Here is a 26,444-nt window from a genome sequence, read left to right on the forward strand (position 1 = left end):
TTCTATCTTTATTCAAGATCTTCTTTTTTCCATTTTATTTAGGGAAAGGAAAAAGAAAATATATACATAGTTTTTTTCATCTCTGCCTCTCTACCCATTCTTTCTCTACCCATTCTAAAATATAGAAGAGTTGGTAGAATATATTTTTCAAAAAGTTGAGAAGCATTTCCCTACCCAATTTTAAGGAAATATATTTAATATGCCATCTCACATAGAGAGAGGGCATTCAGGTCTTGCAGTTTCTCCAGGTAAGTGAATCACATGAAGAAGGGTGAAAGGAGAGATAGGATTAGGCTTGAATACTGCAATGGTTATTTAATGAGGTTTTGAAATAGGCAAATCAGCACCTTTTAACTTCAAATCCCAGGAAGTAGGGTGGAACGAGGTCTATGTGCGGACTCTTAAGAGACCTAAACCTGAAATAGCTCCATGAACCCTGGCCTAGTACTGAAGAAAAATAACTTCTCTAAGATCCCCCTTGTGTGAAGTTGCCGCCGCCTTAGAGGATTTCCTTGGAGTAGCTTTGTTACCAGAGGATTTTTGTTAAAGCAGCTCTAGTTTCTAGAAGGTATATAAATCAGGGTATTCTTGTTCATTCTGTATTCTAAGTCTAGCTCTTAAAATTTCAAAGAAGCAGAATGTGGTACATCCCCATTAAATGCAGGTGCTTTCTGCCCTGTTTATTTCAGACAGTTGAATGTCTATAGTAGTTAGGACTGATGATTTGTAAGCTGATGAATGATGCCAAAAACTAAAATGTCTCTTGAGTACAGTGGAGCCTATAGTCTAGTCTCCATGAATATTAGGGCAGTGTGCCAACTAAAGCTGGCTTAATTCTGCAAGCAGGAGCCCTTTGCAGAAGGATTCATGGTAATTAACCAATTGAAAGTGCAATATTTTCCTTTCATTAATTTGGCAGAAAACAACTAAATATCTACAGCAAGAATGTTTTTGACATTTTCATTTGCTCTTGGAAAATAATGTATACTTTGAATTGTGCTATAAAATAAAACTGCTAGGATTTTGTCATTTCCATTTCAACTTCCTAACAAAAACACGGATTACTCAATTAGCAATTTTTTTTTTTTTAAATTAATAGGAATAGTTGGCTGCAGGAGTAACCAGAACTGATTGACATTTTGAGGTGATTGGCTTGTAGGAGATTCTTAGGGAGTTTATTGGCTCAGGCTTCTTGCTTGTCACATCTCCTTCCCTGTATGTCTGAATAATAGAATTGTAGTTGGGTGTGATCGTTTCCTATCCTTTCTCTCTTCTCAAGTTCATTTTTATCCCAAATATTGCACAACATTTTGCTCTCTTTTCCTGTTTCTTTTGGGTTAAAGAAGTATTTATTTCAATTAGTTCATGCAAAGGATTGTTAATTTTTTACTTTTAAAAATGTACTTAGGACCAGCCACCTCGCAGGTAGTATTTTGAATAATTTTGGAACTAAGTGTCCATTGATGACAAATGTTTTGCTGGAGGTATTATTGAAGTATTTATTCATTTTAAAGTATATTAGTTTTGACATACTCTTATTTGTTGATAGTGTTTATCTTTTCACTAAAAATATAACATTTTATAATCATACCTTTGATTACTAGACTCTAGTTATTGAAAATTTGATGATCACTCAACATTTTTCCCTTCTGCAATTTTGACACACTTTCTGGGCTGTGTTTTTGCTTCTTTATGTTCTTTTATAAACTGCATATGTTTAGTTAGAAAAATACCAGTTGTAATTACCAGAAACCCATTTCAGCCTATCTGAAAATGGAAATGTAGAAGGATATTGGGATAACTCCTGAAATCACAAAGAACATCTTGGCTTCATGAAGAACTGGAATTTGCCATAGGTAAAGCTGTTAGGAACATAGGTAATACTCTTCCCATCTTTTATGCTTGCTTCTATCTACATGTCTCTTCCTTCTTTACACTTTGTAGATTTACTTTTTAGCACTTTCAAGGATGTACATGACCAAATATAGTTACCTACCACTACTACTTAGTTAATCAGTTAAAGTGACCCGCAGAGAGACACCAGAGTGTCAGTCCCAGTCCCGAAAATACCACGAGAGAAAATGTAGACCAACTCAGAGCAGATATTCCCTCTTGATCTAATTAGTTATTGTTGAGAGAGCAGCATCATGAAGTGCAAATTTGGCTTCTGTGGTCCCACTCAGATAAAAGGCACTGTTTTTTGTTTTTTTTTTTAAATAATGCAGATACTTCTTAAATATAAGGATAACGAAATAAATTCTTTGTGAATGTGAGTAATTATCCATTCAGTCAGTAAATATAATTTTGTGTTTACATGTGTCAGGAACTATGCTAATTGGTAGGGATTCAGTGGTGAGTAAGGTAAATACAGTATTGAGCTTATATTCTAGTAGAGTAAATGGGATTTTTAAAAATCACCATATGAGTAAATAAAATATAGTCATGAACTGCATAATGATGTTTCAGTCAGTGATGGACTGCATATATGACAGTGGTCCCCTAAGGTTATAATGGAGCTGAAAAATTATTATAGCCTAGTGATGTCTTGATGATCCTGAACCTATGTAGGCCTAGGTTAATGTGTATGTTTGTGTCTTAATTTTTAACAAAAAAAGTTTTAAAAGGAAAAAAAATTAAATATACAAAAAGATTATGGAATAAGGATATAAAGAAAATATTTTAGTAGAGCTGTGCAAGGTATTTGTGTTTAAGCTGTGTTATCACGAGAGTCAGAGTTAAAAAATTAAAAAGTTTGTAAAGTAGAAAGGTTACAGTAAGCCAGTGTTAATTTATTACTAAAGAATGAAAATTTATTTTTATAAATTTAATGTAGCCTAAGTATACAGTGTTTATAAAGTCTGTAGTAGAGTACAGTAATGTCTTAGGCCTTCACTCACTCATTGACTCACCCAGACCTGACTTCTAGTCCTATAGGCTCCATTTCTGGTAAGTGCCTAATTAAAATATACCTTTTTTAAAAAAATCTCTTATACCATATTTTTACTGTACTTTTTTTGTTTAGATATGTTTAGATACATAAGTACTTACCACTGTGTTTCCATTGCCGGTAGTATTCAGTATGGTAACATGCTGAATAGGTTTGTAGCCTAGGAGCAATAGGCTATATCATGTATCCTAGGTGTATAGTAGGCTGTACCATCCAGGTTTGTGTAAGAACACTCCATGATGTTTACAACATGATGAAATTGCTAATGATGCACTTCTTAAAACATATCCCTGTTGTAATTGTGAAATGTGGTAAGTGCTTTAAAGAAGACACCCATGGCTGAGCTAGAGAACTACATTTGGAGTGCAGAAGGAGGGTGGGGAGAAGGTAAGGACACTTACTGCACTGCTTTCTAAAGAGGTGATATTTATCTTTAGACTTGAAAGATTAGGGAAGGATGTTCCTGTCAAGGAAAGTGGAATGTACAACGACCTTGAAGTACAAGGGCTGTAGAAAGCTTAAGGAAATACAAGATGATCATTGTGGAGGAACACAGTAGAAGAATTTGGGATGAATTTGTCAACAACTGCTTTTTGTAGTGTGTACATAGACCAAAGCTCTGATTTAATCAATTAGCATTTATTAGAAAATCTGCCGTGTTACAGAGATTGCTAGATTTGGTAAGCTTACATGCTAATAGGTGAACATAAGGATGAGCCTCATAAAGGATGACACACTTAATAATGATATAAGGCAGAGCATGATATTCTATTAGAAGTGTATTTGTTCATTTCTTAAATATTTATTGAGTGGCTTTATTACATGTCAGACACTGTTCTAGGCACTCAGGCCAGATAGCAAATAACTACTAATTATGTAGGACCTCTCTTCTCATGGGGCTTATCAGAGCCTTGCTACTCAGAAATATGATTCTTTGAATAGTATCATCATCAGTCAACTATGAGATGGTTAGAAATGCAGAATCTCAGGCCCCACCCAGATGTACGGAATCAGAATCTCCACTGAGATTTCACATGATTAGTATGAACAGTATAGCTTGAGAAACACTGTTTTAGAGCAGGGTTTGGCAGACTATGGCCTTGGTGCCAAATCCATCTGGCTGCCTATTTTTGTAAATAATGTTTTATTGGGACAGCTATGCCCATTTCTTTACATGTTATCTATGACTGCGTTCACAGGCAATGGGGCATTTGAGTGGTTGTGACAGCGGCTCTAGCCTACAAAGCCTAAAATATTTACTACTTGGCCCTTTACAGAGTAAGTGTCCCACCCTTTGTTCTAGTCCATGAACAAAGAGCATGATAGATATTTTTACTTATTTGATTGTGAAAAGCTTTGTGGAATAGGCAGTGTTTGAAAAGTTCTGAAAAGCATTGGTTTAACACATTTTCAGCCTGTAATCTACAATACAAATGAAATACAGTTGACCCTTGAACAATGTAGAGGTTTGGGGTGGCAACACCCCCACCCAAACAGTCAGAAGCCAGCTATAACTTTTGACTCTCTCAGAACGTAACTATTAATAGGCTTACCAATAACATAAACAGTTGATTAACACATATTTTCTATGTATCTGTATTATGTACTGTATTCTTACAGTAAGCTAGAGAAAAGAAAATGCTACTAAGAAAATCATAAGAAGAAAAAATGTATTTACTATTCATTCAGTGGAAGTAGAGAATCATAAAAGTCTTCATCCTGGTTATCTTAACATTGAGTAGGATGAGAAGGAGGAAGAGTAGGGGTTGGTCATGCTGTCTTGGGGAAGTGGAAGAGGTGGAGGAGGTAGAAGCAGAGGTAGGCACACTTTGTGTGACTTGACAGAAATACAGTTGACTCTTGAACGACATGGGCTTGAGCTACAGGGATTCACTTATATTTGGATTTTTTTCAACCACATGCAGATAAAAAGTACAGTATTTGGGATGCAAAACCCACATGTATGGAGGGCTGCCTTTTTGTATACTTGGGTTCTGCAGGGCTGACTGCAGGACTTGAGTATTCAGAGATTTTGTATATATTGATTTAGGTATACGTGGATTTGGTAAGCTTACACGCTAACCTAGAACCAATCCCCCATGTATACTAAGGGACAACTGTATGCTGTAATTTGTATCTGATTTTTTTGCTTTTTCGTTTCTTTAAAAATGTTTCTTTACAGTACCAACCCTTCTTCCACTGTGTTTTAGTGCCCATGTCATAGAAGCATCCGTGTCATAGTGAGATGAACTGCCCACTCAGAGATGATTAGCATCATAGGGTGATACTCCCAGCACTTGAGCTCACCCACAATAGCAACACAAGGTGGCTACAAAATTATTATAGTTGTACGGTAGGTATTACAGTTAATTTTATGCAGCTATTGTTTAATACTGCATCTTTACATTTGTTTGCACTTCTTGACTGCAGATGGTACCATGTGCATTCTAAGTTCATAAGTTTTGATACATTTTAACTTTTTATCATAGATTTATATATATTTTATGGAAGTAAATGAAAATAGACTAGTACCTGCATATATTTTATGCATTCATGACATACTTTCAAATTAATTTTTTGATATTTCTGGGGTACTCATTCTTTATGTGATTTTTTTTCAAATTGTTATACATCTTTAAAAAATGTTCCAATATATTTTTTGGAAAAAATCCACATATAAGTGGACCTTCACAGTTTAAAGCTGTGTTCTTCAAGGGTCAGCGTTACATTGAAGTCTGATATATAAAACATTTAAAAATTCAAAAGAGTGAATCAGATTTTGTGATGGATACCATTATGGCAAGTGGAGAAAAGACCTAGGAAATTTAAAATATTGGTGTCATTGTGATGAAATAAAAGAACAACAATAGTATAAATTTATTTATCTAAAAAATTTTTACCAAATGCCTTTGAGGCACAAATGTTCATTTGATGGTAATGGTATTTTGAAGATTGCTAAGACTTAATGTTTATATGTCTGTCTTATTTCTGAGGAAACTGATACTAAAATTAAAGCAAAAGTGTTTTGCCAGTGAGTACAACAGTAGTAGAGCTGGAACTAACTGGGATCTATGCCTTCTGATTAAGCTGATTAAAATTCACTGAATCAAAGAGATTTAAGGAGATTGATGGTTAGAGCCTAGCATGCTATCCATCTTTCATTCCAAGCTTTAACCCAGAACACTCTGCTATTAATTATCCTGCGTATTAGATTTACATGTAAGATTTCTTTTGAATGCCTTTGAAAACAGCATTTTATTTTCTTACATATCCTTTTCTCTTGTTGAAAATTATGTTGGTCACTCTGAATACAAAGAGTACTTCTGTTATGAAACTAATAATTTGAATATAGAAATCACTTGCTTGAACAGCTATGACTGATAAGTATTTAAGAAAACTTGGGAACCTCAGTGAACCTGGTAACCTAAGTCAACTAAGGTTTGAGACTTTAAGAGTTGTCAATGTGATTATTATCCTGGCTCTGCAAATGGGCTGTGGGTTGGAAGCCAGTGCTTAGACAGAAACCTGTTACGTTGTGGGCTGCTTCAAAGAGATTGAGGGCTTTGAAATAGGGAGATATCAAGTCCATCTTTCTATTGTTTAAAGCAAATGTAAAGCAGATGTATAGCAGCTGCTAAGATATATCTGTTATATAGTAAATTAAAAGAGGGCATGGAGATATGTAGCTACCCAGAGTACCATCTAGCCAATATCTTCTAATTATCGACCTGCCCAACTACTTTGCAAGTCAGTGTAGTTCAGGCAAGCCAGAATGTAAGAGGGACATGGGTTAGGATGAGATTAGCACCTCCAGGAACGTAGAGGGAAAAAAATGCCTTATCTAGTCCAGTGGAAAAATACCTGGGGCTTCACATCCTGCAATCAGACAGTGTTCAGGTTTTATGAGAAACTGAGGTTTCTAGAAAATCCGAAAATAGTTGTCAATTTATATCTATCTCCACAGACACAAACACACAATTATATTTTACGACAGTATTGGCATATATTAAGATTATATAGTAAACATTTTCTTTGACCTAAATTTTTAATCATAAGAATAACTAAAAATTAAAAAGAAATGTTTAAAAGAAATGAAAACATTTTTTGTGGGCCCTTGAGAGTATTATGGGTCCTTGGCACTGTGCCTAATGGGTAAGTTAACCCTGTCTATTTCTAAGCATTTGTTTGAATGAGCATATCTAGTATCTAGAACAATTGAGAAACTCATGCTTGGCAAAAATATGCGTTATTTGTGGAGCTATTCATTTCATGTAAATGTTTTAAAAATTTTTTAAACTTTCTTTTGTTTACTTTGTCATTTAAATCTCTTGTAGTTTGTCTGGGGACAGATAGGTTTCCACAGTCTTTAAATATGGCTAGAAAGACCTTTATGTTCTATTGGTTGTGTGGCAGTGAGATCAGACTAACTTCACAAATAGGGAAATGAGAATTTGGATCACTTGAGATTTTCTGAATTTTCTATTCTTTTTATTTGGACTTGAATAAAAATAAGCAAAGGAAGGTTTATGAAGGACAACATGGTAGCAGAGTATTGCTGATATTCGCTTGTTCATGAAAAAGGAAAAGTGTGGGAGGAAAGACTTTTTAAAATAAATTTTAAACATTTTTGCTTAACTTCAGAAACTCTACAAAACTTGATTGTAATACTTTCAAAGTGTTCCATCATCATTACAAGATCTTAAAGTTCTGAGATATTCTATCAAAATTATTTAGCACTACCTATTCATTCAACTCAAGCTCATAAATTATACAAGTTGGAGATAGGGAAAAAAGAGGAGAAATAGAAATTGAAAGAGTGAGAGAGAATAACAACAGTTTAAAGGAATGTGTGCAAGAGCTTCTGCTACTTGCCTTGATGTAATATCTTGATTCTGCAACTTCCCTTGATGTAATGCCTTGATGTAATACCTTGATGCTGGATTAATTCTTCTGCCATAAACTGTGATAAAACTGAACAAAATATATGAGGCAACTTTTCACGTGTTGGACAATAGTGCAAGACTGTGATTATTGACAGAAGGCAGATACATAAAAAGAGCCCCACATTTTCTCTGCGTCTCTGTGTAGGGATATTTTCCTGACTGTGTAACAAGGACTTGGAGTCCAAGCAGAAACAGTGGCATCTCTGAGCTGAGAAGGCAGAGACCAGAATTTAGGGCTGTTAAAGCAGCTGGAATCTGGAGTGGGGCACCAGAAGGGTGAAGGCTGCACAGAAATGGGGATCCAGAATTCTGAATATGGGTTCACTTCAAGTCCTTGACTGAGTGATGAAGTGTACATATGGCAAGTCAAACTGTGGGCTTACCAGAGATTTCCTACTATGGATCTGAGATCGTAGGTAGATATTGGAGCTGTGTCCCAAGAACACATCATAGGCATCCAGCTGAGGAAAAAAAAAAAAGGCCGTAACTTAGTAAGGACCACATCCTAGAGTAAGAATGTCCAACCTAACATGTCTCACCTCATGTTTAAAACTAGATCTTAACATAATCTACCAGGAAGACATATAGACGTTTAATTCTGCCAAAAGAGAGGAGCTTGAGAAACACCTTGGGATTTTCTCAAATTAATACTAACAAAACATAAACAAATTCAGAGTGTTTAGCCAGTAATTATACTGCCTGAGAACAAAGATTATCATTCTTCAGAGGATCATAGCAGAATCCAGGTTCTCTGCATTTTATTATTATATAATACTATATATATAGTACTATATATATTTTATTTATATATTGTATTATAGATTATATAGTATAGTATATAATAAGTTACTACACATGCAAAAGAAAAGGGAAAAATGTGACCAATAGTCAAAAGAAAATAAAGTTAATAGCAGTAGACCTTGAGATGGCCTAGTAGTTGCGTTTAGCTGACAAAGGCTCATGTATGCATACCAGCAAAAGGACTTAAACAAACAAATTGTGATCTTAATGAGTAAATGGGTTAGAAATCTTGGCAGAGAAATGGAAACTACTAGTGTTCTATACCAGTGGCCCCCAACCTTTTTGGCACCAGGGACCAGTTTTGTGGAAGACGGTTTTAACATGGACTAGGGGGTGGAGGAATGATTCAAATACATTACATTTATGGTGTGCTTTATTTCTATGATTATTACATTGTAATATATAAGGAAATAATTATCTACTCATCATAATGTAGAATCAGTGGGAGCCCTGAGTTTGTTTCCCTCCAGGTAGACAGTACCATCTGGGGGTGACAGGAGGCAGTGACAGATTAGGCATTTGATTCTCATAAGGACATGCAACCTAGATCCCTCGCATGAGCAGTTCACAACAGGGTTTGCACTCCTATGGGAATCGAATGCTGCCACTACTCTGACAGGAGGCAGAGCTCAGGCGGTAATGTGAGCAATGGGGAGTGACTGTAAATACAGATGAAGCTTCACTGGCTCACCTGCTACTCACCTCCTACTGTGTGGTCTGGTTCCTAACAGTACATGGACCGGTACCTGGGTAGGTTTCACAGACAGTTGAGAGATTGCGAACCTTGTTCTATACCACTGTAAGATGACTATAGTTATCAATTATTTATAGTTTCAGATAGCCAGAAGAAGGGTATTGAATGTTTGTAATACAAAAAAAAAAAAAAAAGATAGATATTTGAGATGATGGATATGCTAATTATGCTGACCTGATACATTGTATGTATGAAAACATCACTGTGTACCTCATGAATATGTCAGTTAAACAAAAACTTCAACAATCACTCATTTATAAACATAGATGGAATTATGACTGGCTTTTTCAGTTAAATGAGCCAATAAACTGTCTTTTGTGCTTAAAAGCAAAAACAGAAACATTGTTCATAAACATTGTATTAAAGTTGTAAATAAAATACAAGTAAATCCAGTTCTGTATATTTAAAAAAGATCATTATTCCAAAATAATTGAATGGTGGGGTTTTTTTGTTTTTGTTTTTGTTTTAATAAATTCTACTGTGTATGAAAAGCTGAGTGAAAATTCAAGAACTGAAAAGAACAATAACTGTAATCAAAAATTTATTGGCTTTACCATCTCCAACGTGCTGTTAAGAAATAGCATTCAACTTGATGCATATCAGTGAAATTTATTCAATCTGATTAACTTAGAAAAAAATTGAAGAAAAATGAACAGAGATTCAGGGACCTAAGGTGCAATACCTTATGATCTAGTATATGTATAATTGCAGTTACAGAGGTGAAGAGCATGAAAATGGGGCATGAAAAGTATTTAAGAAATAATTGTTGAAAATTTTCCATTTTTGATTAAGAATACATTGACTTATACATCCAATAAGTTCAGCAAACCCCAAGCAGTATGAATATACTATAATGTGCCACATTAAACTGCTGAAATATCTAATTGTTATTTCAGTGGGTTCTATATGTTCCACACTATTCAGGAAGAAGCCACTAACTTTTTTCACATGGGGAAGGATATGGCACAGGGAAGGCAGGGCTATTTTATACATTTAAAAATGTTGAATCATAAGGTTTTGCTGAATGTGTGGGTCTATTTAAAACTAAAAACAATGTTTTTCAAATCATAAAAGTAATGCAGGCTCACTGGAGAAATTCATAACCATACAGATATATAAAATTTGCCTGTGATCACAAGGCCTTTGACCCTTTTACCCTACCACATTTCTAGTTTGTTTGTTTTTGCCACGTAGTAGGCAATCATTAAACAAAACAAATTTTCTTTTCTTTTTTGAGACAGGGTCTCATTGTATTGCCAGGCTGGTGGGAAGTGGTGTGTGATCTTGGCTCACTCAACCTCCGCCTCCTGGACTTAAGCAATCTTCCCACTTTAGCCTTGCAAGTAGCTGGGACCACAGGTGTGGGCCACCATGCCTGGCTAATTTTTAAAATTTTTAATTTTTTTGTAGAGACAGGGTTTTGCCATGTTGCCCAAGCTGGTCTTGAACTCCTGAGCTGAAGTGATCTACCTGCCTTGGTTTCCCAAAGTGCTGGGATTACAGGTATGAGCCACTGTGCCTGGCCAACAAAAAATCATTTCTTATTAAGGCATATTACTCTCTAAAACAAGCCCTAAACTCTCATCTCCACCTGAAGTTTTTATCTTAAGTTGAGACTAGTATTATTCTTTTTGTGAGAAAATCTCAGGATGTGAATTCAATCTATATGTATTATATATGTATAATTTTAAAGATATACCAATTATAGATGAGAAATTATGGAATTACAGAGCATGAACATAGCTTATATTTGCAATTTCTGTATTACAAAAACTGAATACATAATTTCTTTATTAATTATTAAGAGAGTTAATTATGGAATTAGAGTGACTCTACTGTTGCTATTTATCTTTCTTCCTCCCACACATTTGGGAAGATATTGTCCTGCTGAAGATTTTCCACAGACATCTCTGGGTATTTAATTTTTTTTCTCGTTGAAGTGATATTTGGACAAAATGAAATTCAAGTGATTTTGTACCTGAAGTTCACCAGGGACAGCCTCCTATTTCTTCTTTATTCAGAGATTTTTTTATCAGAGGAATATAAACTGGAATCTGCAATGGTTCTCAAAATTCCAAAGTGGTTAGTGAGACCAATTAAGTCTTTCCTTACCAGTATTTAATTATGATTTTTTCTCTATAGTTTTTAACTGAAATATTTAAAATCATGAATCACATTAATTCTGGGAGTCTTTGCATTTAATAAAACCTTTTCTTTTAGCAGTTTTATCATCTGGCAACTTTGTAAATCTCTTTTTTATAAGTTTTGTGTTTGTATCCTCAGGGCTGTGATTTATTTGGGACCTGGAAAAAAGTCCAAGAAAAATTGTGAGAAACTTCATAGAAAAGAGGGCGCCTACATTTTCCTTACCATTTTGGAGCTAACCGCCTGAAATCCAGAACCTCGACCCAACTTCTGTTCGATTGTGGTAGATTGAGATTAGAGATAACATATCCCTGTTTTTGCTCCACCAATTCAAGAATTATAGCCCAGACCCATTAAGTCTGGGGCTGATGTAGAGCAGGTAGTTGAAATGAATCTAAAAATATTTACAAGTTTTAAAATAAGTGCTTATGAGAAATATCCACATAGGACAAATAAAAGATGCTCAATGAATGGGAACTTATATTATCCAACAGCAGAATTACTTTACAGATTTAGCTATAAATTTTGAAACCAGTTTTAAAGTCTTACTGGCATCTTATTCATTCCAGTCTATTTTCCTTTGCATTACTTTACTTTTGTTGCAAATAATAAAAAAAAAAAAAAGTAAAAAAGCCTAAAAAATGACTCCAGTGGATTTAAGCCACAAATGAAATACATTAGCTAATTAACTCAAAAGTCCAAAGATAGGGCTATTTCAGCAGTGTTCCACCAGCTTAGTGACTTCCATTTCCTTCTTCTGGATTCCTGGTGTTTGCTTTATTGTGATGCTCTTGATATGGCTTTTAGGAGCTCCTAAGGCTTATTATTTCCATATTTACTTGGTGTGCCATTTAGTAGTCGTTTTACTACTGATAGGCTGATATGGCTCTGATAAAATGGTTCTGCTATGGCTTTTGATAGGTTCTAAGACTTACTAGTTCTATATTTACCTCTCCTGGGAAAAAGAGTATTTGTTTTCAGTATTTCTAACAGAAGTCCTGATATTTATTCTGATTCAATCAGATAGATCCTAGTTCCACCTGTATCTGTATTACTAGCTATACTCACCATTCAGCTTACCCTCCTGTTAATTTTCTTTCCCTTAATATGATCTGAACAGTACAATAAGTATAGTGTGGATATTTTTTCCTTGTTTTAAATGTATTCTAAGATTTTGTTCTTTTTAAAAATTACCTTAAAATATATACATATATGAAAATATATAATACATAAAATGAAATATACCCTTTTAAAAAATGTTCAGTTGAGTTTTTAAAATTTATATCCATGTAACCACCACCATAATCAAGTTGTAGAACATTTTTATACTCCCCAAAGCTCCCTTGTACCCATCCCCAGCCCCAGGCAAACACTGATCTACTTTCTGTCTCTCTAGGTGAGATTTCTGTTTTCTAGAATTTCATATAACTGGATTAACAAATGCATTATGCACACTTGTGTCTGGCTCTTTTGCTTAGCCTAATGTTGAGACTCACTCATGTGCTATGTGTATGAATAGCATATGAATAGTTCTTTTTATTCCAGAGTAGTAGTGCATTTTATGAACATACTACAGTTTGTCCGTTCACCTCTTGAGGTATATTTGGTTTTCAGTTTTAGCTATTATGAACATAGTTTCTATGAATCTTTGTAAGTCTTTGTTTAGACAAATGTTTTCATTTTTGTTAGATCAATACTTAGGAGTGGAACATTGGGTCATATGGTTACTATATGTTTGACTTCAGAAGCACCTTTCAAAGTGCTTTCTGAAGTGGTTGTACCATTTGAAAACATTTCCTTCCTTAACAGAGAGCTCCAGTTGTTCTGTATCTACTCATTGTTTTAAAGTTGAATAGAATTCTCACCATATGTTTGGATAGTGTTAAATTAATATTAAGAAAGAAGCCTGTAGTCATCAGGAGTCTGTATTTGGTCTGACTAAACTGTAGGATAGTTCAACAATAAGGAAATAACTTTTTTGTCTTTTATCTTCCCGAGGTTGTCAGTTTTCACATAGATCTTTATTTTCTTGACAAAAGTACTATTTTTATAGAGGTTTTTTATTATTTTTAAAAATATAGCTCCATTGTCATAATCCAGATAGGCAATCCTACTGTAATCATATAGAAATCACATTTCTGAAATACGTTTCTCTTTTTGAATCCATTTATTTTTATAAAACCTCCTGAACCCCAGTGTCTTATATATAGCAGATATCTTACATAGTGCAGATGTTCAGTCAGTGCCCATTTTTTGAATACCATATTTTTACTTCATAATGTATAGTATTTACCATTCATGCCAGTAGCTAAATTGGACAAAACTGTAAAATAATAAGTCTGACTTATTTTGAAGTCTTCTTAACTGGCATAATGAATGATTCAAGTTGTTGAATTTGATCTGTAAATCACTTAAAAGATCTTTGATTCCCAGTAGCATCAAAGGTAGAAAAGAGTTTCTTCTAATAAGGCAGAAGGGTTTCTCCTTTGCTTTGTCTAGTAATTCAAAATAATCTTGTAAGGTTGGGCAGATCTACCCCATGCCAGGGTGGAACAGCCACAGTGTTTCTGTGTTTAACTTTAGGTCATCTCTTCTCTTTTAAAATACACACACACGTGAACTTCCACCATTACCACCACCATTACCAACAACAGCAACACAAAGCCCAAGTTTGTTTCAGGATCAGTTTGGGAATGTAGAAAAAAGCCATTGTTGACTCTGGAGTCAGCCCTGCCGAGCTGAAACAAGACTACTTTTCATTTTGGGTGAGTGGGATAATGTTCATTGTATATATGTGCCAGGAAGATTTAGAGTTTTCACCTGTGGTAAATCCCATGGGTTGAGTTTTGTTCTTCAGCCTCTTGTCATACTAGTCATTTTTAGGGCTTCTCCTGCCTTCCTTTAGGTATCTTTTCTACTCTGAATAAGAAATCAGGTCTCCTTATCCAAATGCCTCCTTAGCTTTTATTTATTTATTTTTTTTAAAGAAAAGTCACTTACAACACTATCATGATCCCCGGGAGAATATAGAAGAGCACAGTCTCTGGCTTCAGAGTTCCTATCAGTTCCTGTCAGTAGAACCGTACATACTGTTGTTGGAATAAAATTGCCTGCTAGAGTAATTTTGTGATAGGCTCTCTTAGGTACCATTGCATTAGGAATGGAAGACCAGAGGGGCAGAGGATAAGAAAATATATTAGAGGTGATGTGAGAGGAAGCCAGCATTAGTCTATGAGGGTTTACTTTCCATATGTGATCTGTGTCACACAGCAACTCTACCTACAAAGACAGTAAACCAGCTCCGTGCTTTGATTTGTCCGTCTGTAAACAGAGTAATACTACCGGTGTCATCAGGTTAATGGGATGAGCAAATGAATTCATATAGGTCAAGGACTTGAAATGCTGAGAGTTTTAATCTTCTGCTATTCTGTACAACAATAAAGACTAAAGTATTTGCTTTAAAAATGCACGCACCTTCTGTCGTATATTTTTACAAAATAGAGTAGAAGATATTAACCATGGTTATTTCTATGGAATTGGATGTTTGGTGATTTAAGTGTTCCTTTTTTCTATAATAAAGTTTATTTTACTTTAAATTTTAGATGAAAGGAGGATATTCACTCTTCATAAGTAATGCTGCCTAACAGTTGCATTTAATCAATAGGGGTTTCTTCTCCCTTTTTTTTGTTAGCTTTCTCTACTTGGTTTTGACTAGCTCCTCAAGACTTTGTAAGCTGTGAGTTCAGAACATACTGTAAACCTTTAACATGATGATCTGGGTAGTTCTTTAGAGGTTCATTAATGTCTTATTTTGCTGTTGATTGTGGCTTAATAGTTATTCTCAATGTTTGTTCTGGCTCAGTCACTGAATGTGGCCATCCTGTAGCAAATAGTCAGTCCAGAGCCTCAGGAGATACTGTGTTGATTATTTATTGCTTTCCTGGTTGTTTTTTGTTTGTTTGTTTGTTTTTGGCACATAGTAGAAATATTTATCTCTGAGAGTCCACAGATTTCATTATTCCTTAGGCTAGTTTCTGTAGTAGCCACAGAACTTTACAGATGGGAAAGATCCATATTTACTGGTTTCAGATTTGACCCAAGGATGTCTTTGGTTATGCAGATCAGGATCTAAGGGATTTAAATGGACAAAATGGTTTCTGACATCTTGGATTATCTGAAGAAAAGAACCAGGAATGAATGGAGGTAAGGAAGTAAAGGAAATAATAGTACTGATGAATAAAGGCAGTTATGGAAGAATACAGGGGTTTATAGAAATAATTACTGACTTTGCTATGGAACCTGCCTCTTAAAATTTACTCCTCTTTTATCTATGTGGGATATGGTGTTGCAGCTGAAAGACTCTGAAATCTACAGTTAGTTTGGGGGAAGATAGAAGTCAAGTTACTGCTCACTTAAAATGACCTTAGACAAGTCTCTTAACCCTTTTCAGTTTCTTCACCTGCAAAATACAGGTATTAATAAAAATATCTATACTGCCTCTTAAAAGGGCTGTTGCGGGGTTCAAGTAAAATAATGTATGTAAAAATGTTTTGTAAATAGTAAAGCTGTAGCTAAGTATTTGATGGTGATGATATTTATGACCACAGTTGGTCTTCGCAACTACGATAGCTTTCTTATGTTGCTCTGGGCTTCTGTGTTCACATTTCAGCTGTCCTCTGTGTAGAGGCATTTGGTTTCATGAACCATAGACTGTCCTGTTAGTATTCAACCTGTGTATGAGTGTTTTCCTGGCCTTGATCATTCTCCCAAGTGGTGAAAGCTGCTGATTATTGTGCTTCATTGCAAAAATCTGGAAGAAGGCAGCACACATGGTGAGAGCTTTAATCTACTGCTGGCTAATTGAAGGATGGATGGAGGCTGGGAGGTGGTTCTGAGGAACAAGTGGTGCTGTGGGCCCCATTTCTGCCGCATTTACCTAGTCTTCCTCACTGCCTTCATGTACCATGATGACAAACTTCCTTATAATTTTGAGTGTGGTAGGAGGAGAAGAAAAAGGTGATTGATTTTACAAATGCAGAGGTTGTAGTTGGAATTTTACAGTTTGCCCTCTGTGAGCAAGTTCTGCATCTGCAGATTCAACCAATTATGGATTGAAAATATTTGAGTATAAAAACAATTTAAAAAGTATTAAATATTCTACGTATAACAAAATTTCATATGTACCCCATACATATGTACCAACATAATTAATAAAAAAATGAAAATACAGTATAACAACTATTACATAGAATTTACACTACAGAATTTTATATAAGGGACTAGAGCATCCATGGATCCTTTTATCCTTAGGGAGTCCTGGAAGCAATACCCTGCAGATACCAAGGGGCAACGGCAGGTTGTTAAAGGTACAGTAAATTTAATAATGCACTTAGTTCTCAAAAGAGTACAACAGGATAAGTTGATACTTTACAGACTTATTTGGTATTTTTACCATATTGATTCAGGTGCATGCTCATTTGGCCCAGGTAAGAAGGGTTTGCCTCAGTGTCAAAAAGACACAGCATGGATTACAAATAGCAGTTTTTATTAAAATATGATATTTTTAAGATATTTAGTAAAAAATATACTTGTTTTATCTTATTCTCTCAAACATATAAGAGACCCATGAGATTATTTTAATTAAAGAAAAAACAAAAACTTGTCCTTTTGATACTTGGAAGAAATTATAAAGTATAATTATATCAATTTGGTATTCTTTACAATTTGATAGTACAGCATCTATTTTTATGCTTTTAGTAATGTATGCAGTGTTGAAAGCATCGAATTTGCACAAAATAAAAAAATGTGAAATGTGTTCCACATTTATTTATTTATTTATTTTAACCAAATGGAAATTGTTCCATTGCTAAAAGGCTGAATGTTGCCTTTTAGCCATTTAAAACAAATTCATAAATAAATATTTTAACCTTCAAAATTAAAGTATTTGAATCTATAAATTTTGGTTGAATGGAGCACATAATAAGAAATAGTTGAAGGCAGCAGGACAATATTAATAGGTAACTTTTGTATCATCTCGTGATATTATTAAATGTATTGGTTAATCCAAAAATACTCCATGTAATACATAATTTCCCATTGGATCATCTCTCTTGCTTTGAAAAGAGATTGTTCCAGCTTTGTTTTAACATTGGCATTCAAATAACTTGAATAACTTGTCTTATTAAAAATATGAATTCTAAGCAACTTATTTTTCTATGATGATGTCCTATTTTAATTGATGTTACCTAATTTAAAAAATTCAAATCAGTGTTTTGATTAATAAGCTTCAAGTATTTGGCTGGGCACAGTGGCTCACGCCTGTAATCCCAGTACTTTGGGAGGCCAAGGCAGACGGATTGCCTGAAGTCAGGAGTTTGAGACCAGCCTGGCCAACTTGGTGACACCCCATCTCTACTAAAAATGCGAAAATTAGCTGGGCATGGTGGCAGGGGCCTGTAATCCTAGCTACTTGGGAGGCTGAGGTAGGAGAATTGCTTGAACCCAGGAGACGGAGGTTGCAGTGAGCCGAAATCGTGCCACTGTATTTCAGCCTGGGTGACAGAGCAAGACTCCGTCTCCAAAAAAAAAAAAAAAAAAAAAAAAAAAAGCTTCAAGTATTTATAAATCAATGCTATGCTATGTAATAATGGTTAACATTTATTGAGCTCTTACCAGGCACTGTTGTAAGCCCACAGAAGGCAGTAACTTGTTGAATCTTTATTATCACTGTAAGAAGGTAAGAACTATTTATACTCATTTTATAGTTTATTCTTATTTTACAGTTGAGAATACTAAGGCATTGCTACTTAAGTAACTTGACCAATATCATGGCTACTCAACTGTGGTAAAGCCACAGTATGAATTTAGGCAATGTGGATAGAGAATTCAGCATTCTTATTCATTGTGTTTTGTGAAATATAGAAAACATACAGATAAAGCACAAAATGCTCACATTACTCAGATTAAGGCCAACAAATATGCACATCTATTTTGTAGAATCGGTATCTGCTTTTATTAGGTGAAAATAGTCATTTAAAGAACTCAGATATTTATATAATGTCACTACTGGTAAAGACTGCTTATTAAAAAATACTTGCTATTATAAACCCTATTAAGCAAATCATATGTTCTTCCTGTTTTCTATGTGAATTTTGTGAGTTTACAAATTTTAGAAGGATTTCTAGAATTCTTCCTGTTCTAATATTTTATGAATTTATGATCCCCTTTCCTTTAATCTTAATTCCTGAAATTGTTCACTTGTAAAACTGTTGATTTGTTTAGTCATTTAATTCTTTTTCTTTTGTTCTTCACCCAAATTTATTGAGGGGGTTCTGCATCTCACAGATGATAATATGTTTTCATTTTCATTCAGTTCAAAATACTTTCTCTCTTAATTCTTTGACCCATGGGTTAGTTAGAAATGTATTATTCAGTTTCCAAATATTTGATTTGCTTTATATTTTTGTTATTGATTTTTAACTTAATTCTTTTGAGATCATACAACTTACTTTGTAAGATTTGAATCCTTTAAAATTCATTGAGATTTGTTTTGTGGTCAGGTATGGTCTGTCTTCTTAAATGTTTTGTATGTACTTGAGAAGGGTATAAATTCTGTTGTTTCTGGGTGGAATGTTCTATAAATGTCAGTTTGTACAAATTGATAGATGCTGTTCAAATTTTTTATATCTTTACTACTTGTTATGTCAGTATTAAAAGAAGGGTATAAAGTATCCATCAATAATACTGCATTTTATTATTTCTTTTTCAGATCAACTAGGTTTTGTTTTATGTATATTGGAGTTCTGACAATAGGTACATAAACATTTAGGATTGTTATATTCTCTTGATGAATAGACTCCTTTATCATTATGAAATGACTCCTCTTATTCCTGGTAATATTTCCTGTTTTGAAATTTCCTTTGACATTAATATAGCATTATATATATTTACATAATTTTGATTTTAATCTGTGTCATATTTAAAGTGCATTTCTTGTAAACAGCATTTAGTTTGTCTTTGTTTTTTATATGGTTTGACAATCTCTGTGTCTTCATTGGTGTCTTTGAATTTTATTTAATGTGATTATTGATATGGTTGGGTTTAAATCTGCTGTGTTGCCATTTATTTGTTGTTCTGTCTATTCTTTGGTTCCTTTTTTCCTTTTTTCTTTCCTTCTCTTGGATTAATTGAATAATTTCTATGATTCCATTTTATGTTGTTAATTGGCTTATTGCTCTACTTATTTATGTTTTACTCTTTCAGTGGTTACTATATGGTTTAATGTATGCTGCTTTAACTTATCACAGTGTACCTTCAAATAATGCGTCACTTCATGTATAGTGTAAGAAAAGCCAGTGATTCTCAACAGCACCTGGGACAATGGGATAAAGGACCATACTGGAATCATACTGGGTGCACATATAGGAGCTTTGAGAATTCCTCATTTCAGATGCCCTTCTATTGCCTTTTTTTCCCCCTAATAAGGATACTGATAACATCCTTTCTTTTTCTGGATGAGAACACTGAGGCTCAGGTTAAAGTGGCTTTAGTAAATGGCAGAAACAGGCCCAACATAGCATAATATAATGAATACTGGTCTTTAAGTCAGTTACACCTGAATTTGAACTCTAGTAACTCTTGCTTGCTAGATATGTGATCTTGGACTAGTTAATTAACCAGTATAATGTTCATGCTAAAATATGGAGAATAATCACCTTATAGGGCTGTTGTCCCATGTGCTCATACAACACTTGATTTCTATCTTGGTTGTCTAAATGGGATAGTATTTATAAAGCACCTAGTTAAATTGCTTGGCAGGACTTCAAATATACTTGTCATGTAAAGATTCTGGAAGTAATTGGCTGACTCCCAAGTAAGTGCTCTTATTTTACTTACACAGTAAATTATCTCTGCAGACTTTAACCAGTCCTTTACACCTTGAAACATTTTGTGCACATGTTAGAGAAGCAATGATTAATATAACTGAAGTTATTATGAGCGGGTATGATAATTAAACCAAATAGGTTCAGAGTTTGAAGAGATCTAGGTAGTGAATAAAGCTTCAGGAAGGCTAGTGGCGGGGACATTCAGGAACGTTGCCTGCTGTCTTCTAGGAATTGATAGAGAGATTGAGGGGTCAGCACTGATGTGATGTGAGAGGGAATATAATCTTGGATCTCATTGTGTTGCATTTGCAATTAGGCAGTTCATATTATAGAATTAGAATTTAGGTAAATGAGAAGGATTTGGAGCAAGAGATTAGAAAGTCATCATGATATGCAAGTGAAAGTTGAAGTTGCAAAATAATATTTCAGGGAGAGTGTGTACAGAGAGGAACAGAAGAGGCAAAGGATGTATCTTAGGGGACTAGTCCTTATTGAGGAGAGAAGAAAGAGGAGATAGCCAAGGAAGTTAATGCTTTCCTCATCTTGGGATCTTTCCCAGCATCTAACAACAGTGACCTGCCTTCAGTAATGGAATATTTTATTGAATTTATAGTGGATGTAGGTCTTGTTAGTTTTATTCTTAAATAGATCTGGAACTATTATTGTGTATATTAAAAATGCTAGTCATTGGCCAGGCATGGTGGAGAATGGTACTGGTTGACTAGCCGTGGTGGCTCATGCCTGTAATCTCTGCACTTTGAGAGACTGAGACAAGAGGATTGCTTGAGCCCAAGGGTTCGAGGCTGCAATGAGTCATGATTGCACCACTGCACTCCAGGTTGGGCAACAGAGCAAGATCCCAACTCTTTATATATATAGTGGTATCTACTGCAATGTGCTCTTTTGGTAAGGCAGCAAATACGTCTTTGGGTCTTTCAACTAGTATGAACAATGAAAGCTAACTAACTCTGTAGTGTTTTTAATTTCTCACTGATTTTGCAAGATAATGATTTTACTCAAGATTGACATTCTCATAACTTGAATATTTCAAATATGAAATGCAAATTTTGTTTCTTTTAGCTTGGAAATACAGAAAACATTACAGGTATTTTAAGCAGACTGGAATATGGCAGGAGCATAGCCTTTACAGTCAGATGTAGTTTCATGTGTGTCCTGGTTTTGTCTTGCCAATGCTGAGCTCTTAAGAAAAATATTTGATCTTTCTGAAGCTCAGTGTCCCATTTCAATAAAGTACGCAACCAACACACACATAATTTTCACACAAAGTTATTGTGAAAATTAAAGTATTAAGTTTAGTAGCAGATATGTGGTAGGTGTTCAATAAATAGCAGCTTTTAAAATTTTTAATTGGATGTAACAGAGGAGGTAAAGATGAAAGAAGACAATCTTGATTTGTTGGGATCTTGATTTATAGATTTATTGGGAGAATTTGCAAGTACCAAACACTAGCCTTACCATTCTTCATGTTATCTAGGTGGAGAGTACAATTTTTTTCTTTTCCTGGTTTATTACTTAGTATTCATCCTCCCACACTGGGATGTTATTCAAAAAAGCATAAAGGTTTTTCACTTGCAACCTTACTAAGAATTGTCAAGAGAACTGCTACACTGCAGAACTTAGCTTATATTTGCTCCAACTGCCTCTACTCAAAAGGTGTTAAAGCAATGAACTGTTAGGGTAAATTTCACATTCAGGAAGCATTTGTTCCGTGTCTTCAGAGCAAGGAGAAATAAACAGGGATGAATTCTTTAAAGAAACTGTGTCTAGGATCTGCAGTAGTTTTAGATATTTTTCTTTATTGAGGTTCTTTTTTTGTCTCGTAAAGTTAAACTGAAACATGAAAAAGAGCATAATCTAAATACTAAAGGTGGGCCACTTAAAAATAAAAGTGTTCACTTCTTAGCAACTTAAACAAATCATAAGCTATAGTATGATGTTCCTAAAATATTAAACTCCCATATAAAAATAATTTGATTGTGTATCCTTGAGAAAGAACATAAATTACCTAGATTATGAATTGTTTATTAAGTCTTATAGTATTTCACAAAACAATTTACTAAGTAAATTGAATGCACTGAAAGAGTTCTACTTGGTATACATTACCTTGTGCTTTAACAAGTATTTTAATATTCTCTTAGGAAGATGCCATTGTTTCTGTTTGGGAAATTGGATTAAAAGCTGGGACTAGTATCCTTAGGAGAATAGGTTGTAACTGAAAAAAAATTCAGTCTTGCTATAAAATGACAATTTTGTAAAAATTTCTGTGTATTTCTCAAGGAGAGAGGTTTTTGGGTTTTTCCTGTTAAATTGAGAAAATTTTCTATATGTAAAGCCTGTGCTTTAACCAGTTAAAGAAGTGTGATTTTTTAGACTCAATATAAAACATATTAGAATCTTATTTTCTGAAGTTACCCTATTCTCTATAGTTATTGACTTTTATTCAGCTCACATTAAATAATAAACAAATTTTCAACATTGGTGGTAGCTTTGTTAATATTCAGTTTGGAAGAAAAATGAATTTACCAGTAGAATTGCCAGCATCAATAATTTTTAAAAGTAAGAAATTTGCAGTTTTTTTCTGGTCATTCAAAGCTAGTTATAAATTTCCCTCTCTTTCTAAGAATAACTAACAGAATTGATATGCTTAAAAAGTGGACTGAATCCTGTTATTTTAAGCCAGGTGATAGCTTTTACTGCAACTATGTTGCATCTCCTGAAATAACCCTGAGCTTCAGGAAATACCAGCTTCACCCTTTGCACCTTTCTTTTACAACCTTTTACTTACATATTTACCTTAGGAAAATGATATTTTTGTTTAGAGCCCTCTCAAGAAGAAGAAAAAAAAAAACGAATTAATATATCTTTATTAAATGGTTTGAAGCCTTTCTTTTACCTCTCTATAGGTAATTACTATTTATTTACTTGAAACAAAAATAGCATTATTGTTGAGTCAACTTAAGAGCTCAATTCTATAATTCATAACATTCCTTATAAAGTGGTATGGTAGAGCTTCATTATGGATATTCAAATAGATCATGGCACTAACCATGACTCAAGGTCACCTTGAAGGCCTGTCCAGCTTTAGAGTCTGTGAGCTTACATTTCTCTGAACATAGATAAAGTAAAGTAATATGACATGATTAGTGTTGACCTTCAGTGGTCTTATTATGAAGTAGTTCTACTGTACTTTGGAAAGAACAAGCCAGAATACTCAAATCAGATACTGATCCTATTTCACAGTAAGCTTTGTTTTGAGACACTGAATATTTTGGCCAGGTGGCTTATGTCTAAGTACTGAAAATAGCTTAACTGTTATTTTTGATGCCCATAATGTTTAAAATGGTGTGACTATAAGATCCTATGGATAATGTTACAAGTAGTCATCCAGATGTGTGAAAATAATTTCAAAGAAGGAAATGATACAATTAAGCTGCACTCCTGATTCGGCTTATATATGTAGAGTATTTTGGAGGGGCCGTTGGTGTAGCCAGTGTTTGGCTGTGCGACTGACTAGGTCCTTATAACTGGAGGTGGAGGAAAGGTAGAGAAGAGAACAAGAGGCCCGCGTGGTGGCTCACACCTGTAATCCCAGCACTTTGAGAGGCCGAAGTAGGAGGATCACTTCAGGTCCAGCGTTCTAGAGCAGCCTGGCCAACATGATGAAATCCCCTCTCTACAAAAAAAAAAAAAAAAAAAAAAAAAAAAAAAAAAAATTAGCTGGGTGTGGTGCCACACACCTGTAATCTCAGCTACTCAAGAGGCTGAGGTGGGAGGATCACTTGAACCCAGGAGGCAGAGGCTCCCCCAGGCTGAAACCCCATCTCTACTAAAAATACAAAAATTAACCAGGCTGGTGGCAGGTGCCTGTAATCCCAGCTACTTGGGAGAATTGCTTGAACCTGGGAGGTGGAGGTTGCAGTGAGCCAAGATCGTGCCACTGCACTTCAGCCTTGGCAAAAGAATGAGACCCTGTCTCAAAAAAAAAAAAAAAAAAAAAAAAAAAAAAAAAAAAAAAAAAAAGGAGAGAAAGGAGCAAGAGAGAAAGGGAGAGAGAGAGAGAGGGGAAGATGGATTGATTCGCTCTCCTACATTTAAAAAACTTCCATTGCTGTCTTAATTTAAAAAGAATTTATGTATTAAATGTTGAGTAAACCTTATAGGGAAAGGGAATAGAGTTTTTGTATGTAAATAACCTTTTAGTTTTATTTAGAAAACACTATCCTTATAAATTTGGTTTGTGAGAAAAGTGGCTCCATGGATCATGAGAAATAATCAGCCCATATTTGTATCTGATTTTGAATATAATATGTAAATATTAGCTAACTGTTATGGTACAACAAGAATATCATTTATATTACCTTCCTAAGGAAGATTACATAGAAAGTAAAATTTTTGAGTCAGTTATACTGGGAGGTGTTTGCTTCTACTTTGCCTTAATATCATATTGTAGAAATACTACTTTTATGAAAATTAGGCATAGGCAACTTGTGAGCTAGTAAAAGCCAATAGTATGCATCAGATGATTAAAGAAATCAAGCAGTATGGTTGGTTTCAGAGTTATATTTATGCAAAGCAGTTTTTAAATATTTTTAAAAGGATGCATGAACATAATATGTAAAGAGGTAATTGGGAAGCATTTTAACGTGGATAAATAGTACATGTTGTGGAAAGCTTGTAAACCTGCCATCTAAAACTGATTACCCTTATGAGCATTTCATGCTGTTTGACAGTGAAAAGTGCACCTTGTAAAAGCTGTTACACAAACCATTACATTGAAAAGGTTTCCATCTCACACCCCAAAATTACACTTATTTGCTGCAAGTGAAAATTCAGAATTTGTTCCCTGTTTATTTTGGTTACAATTACTGTTGTGTTGAATTTTGCTTTTTGCCTCTTCCAGGAAAACTAGAAATTAGTGTTTTTGGTTTCTTTATTTCAGTGTAAATAGAGTCAGTTTGCATATTATAAATGGCATCCAGAGATGATGTAATAATAAAATTCTGAGCCTGAAACACTCAGAAACGCTGTATAATAATAAAATACTGAGCATGGAACACCAAGATACTCCATGTAAAGTATTTTGGTAGATAGAGAAAAACAAGTTGGCAAGATGGTTCAGAATTCCTATAGAATATAAAGTCCTGTGAACCATTTTAGTTGATAGCGCCACACACACACACACACACACACACGCAGAGTTTGCCTCACTTGAAATCTTGTTAAACATCCTGAAACAGAGCCTTACTCATTTATGTGAGAAAGAAACTTGGAAATGTCTAAGAGAAACTCTTAAGATTGCGTTCTTCATGTTATATGAGTATTTCTTTCATTGTGTAATAAGCGCTTTGCACATATGTCAGGCCTTCCTACCTCTGAGTGCCTTCCTCCTTTCTTTTATTAACCATAGTCTGTTAGAAAGAGCTTTTGACTGGGAATTGGGAGTCTTGTATTCCAATGCTTGATCTGATACTGTTGGATCCATTTGGTTGATTTTTCTCAGATTCTTTGTGAAATGGGAGCCTGCACTCGATGATCTGAATACTTTTAAGCTTTAAAGGGCTGTGATTTGGGGAAGCAGGTCAATTATCTGAAAACTGATTACTCCTTCACCAAAAGAAAATTTACTGGGTGATCAATTCACTGAATAGATAGATAGTTTTTTAAAAATCAGTTTGCTGAAACATAAATTCACTGAATGGCTATTTTGTTAAATTTACCTAATACTCTGATTTATCATTTTGTCCAATGACCAGTTTTCTATATAAACTGCCTGAAATGTGTTTGTATTAGCTACATAGAAAGTTTATCACAAATCATGCTGCATAGAATAGCTGCAAAAGTTTTTGAAATTTTTAGTGGGAAGTAATTATTAAGTTTTAATTTGATTTTAATTTTTCCATCGCAATTTCAAACCTGATATTTTGCAATAGAATTATTTATCAGTCTAA

The 26,444-nt window shown here is 34.4% G+C and overlaps 1 protein-coding gene across 14 annotated transcripts in view; it reads left to right on the forward strand.

Moving 5' to 3' along the window:
• The window catches only part of RFX3 (regulatory factor X3), a 311,425-nt gene that overhangs the window by 86,858 nt on the left and 198,123 nt on the right, over positions 1–26,444 (forward strand). The window contains exon 1 of one of the 14 annotated variants that reach the window (XM_050762012.1): positions 1–5,300. The exons of the other annotated variants lie outside the window; for them this stretch is intronic. The gene's annotated coding sequence lies outside the window, so the exon portion shown is untranslated. The remainder of the gene's footprint in view (positions 5,301–26,444) is intronic. 14 annotated transcript variants of the gene reach the window in all.

This window comes from Macaca thibetana, chromosome 15 (genome assembly GCF_024542745.1).
Source record: "Macaca thibetana thibetana isolate TM-01 chromosome 15, ASM2454274v1, whole genome shotgun sequence".
In the NCBI taxonomy this organism is placed as follows: Eukaryota; Metazoa; Chordata; class Mammalia; order Primates; family Cercopithecidae; genus Macaca; species Macaca thibetana.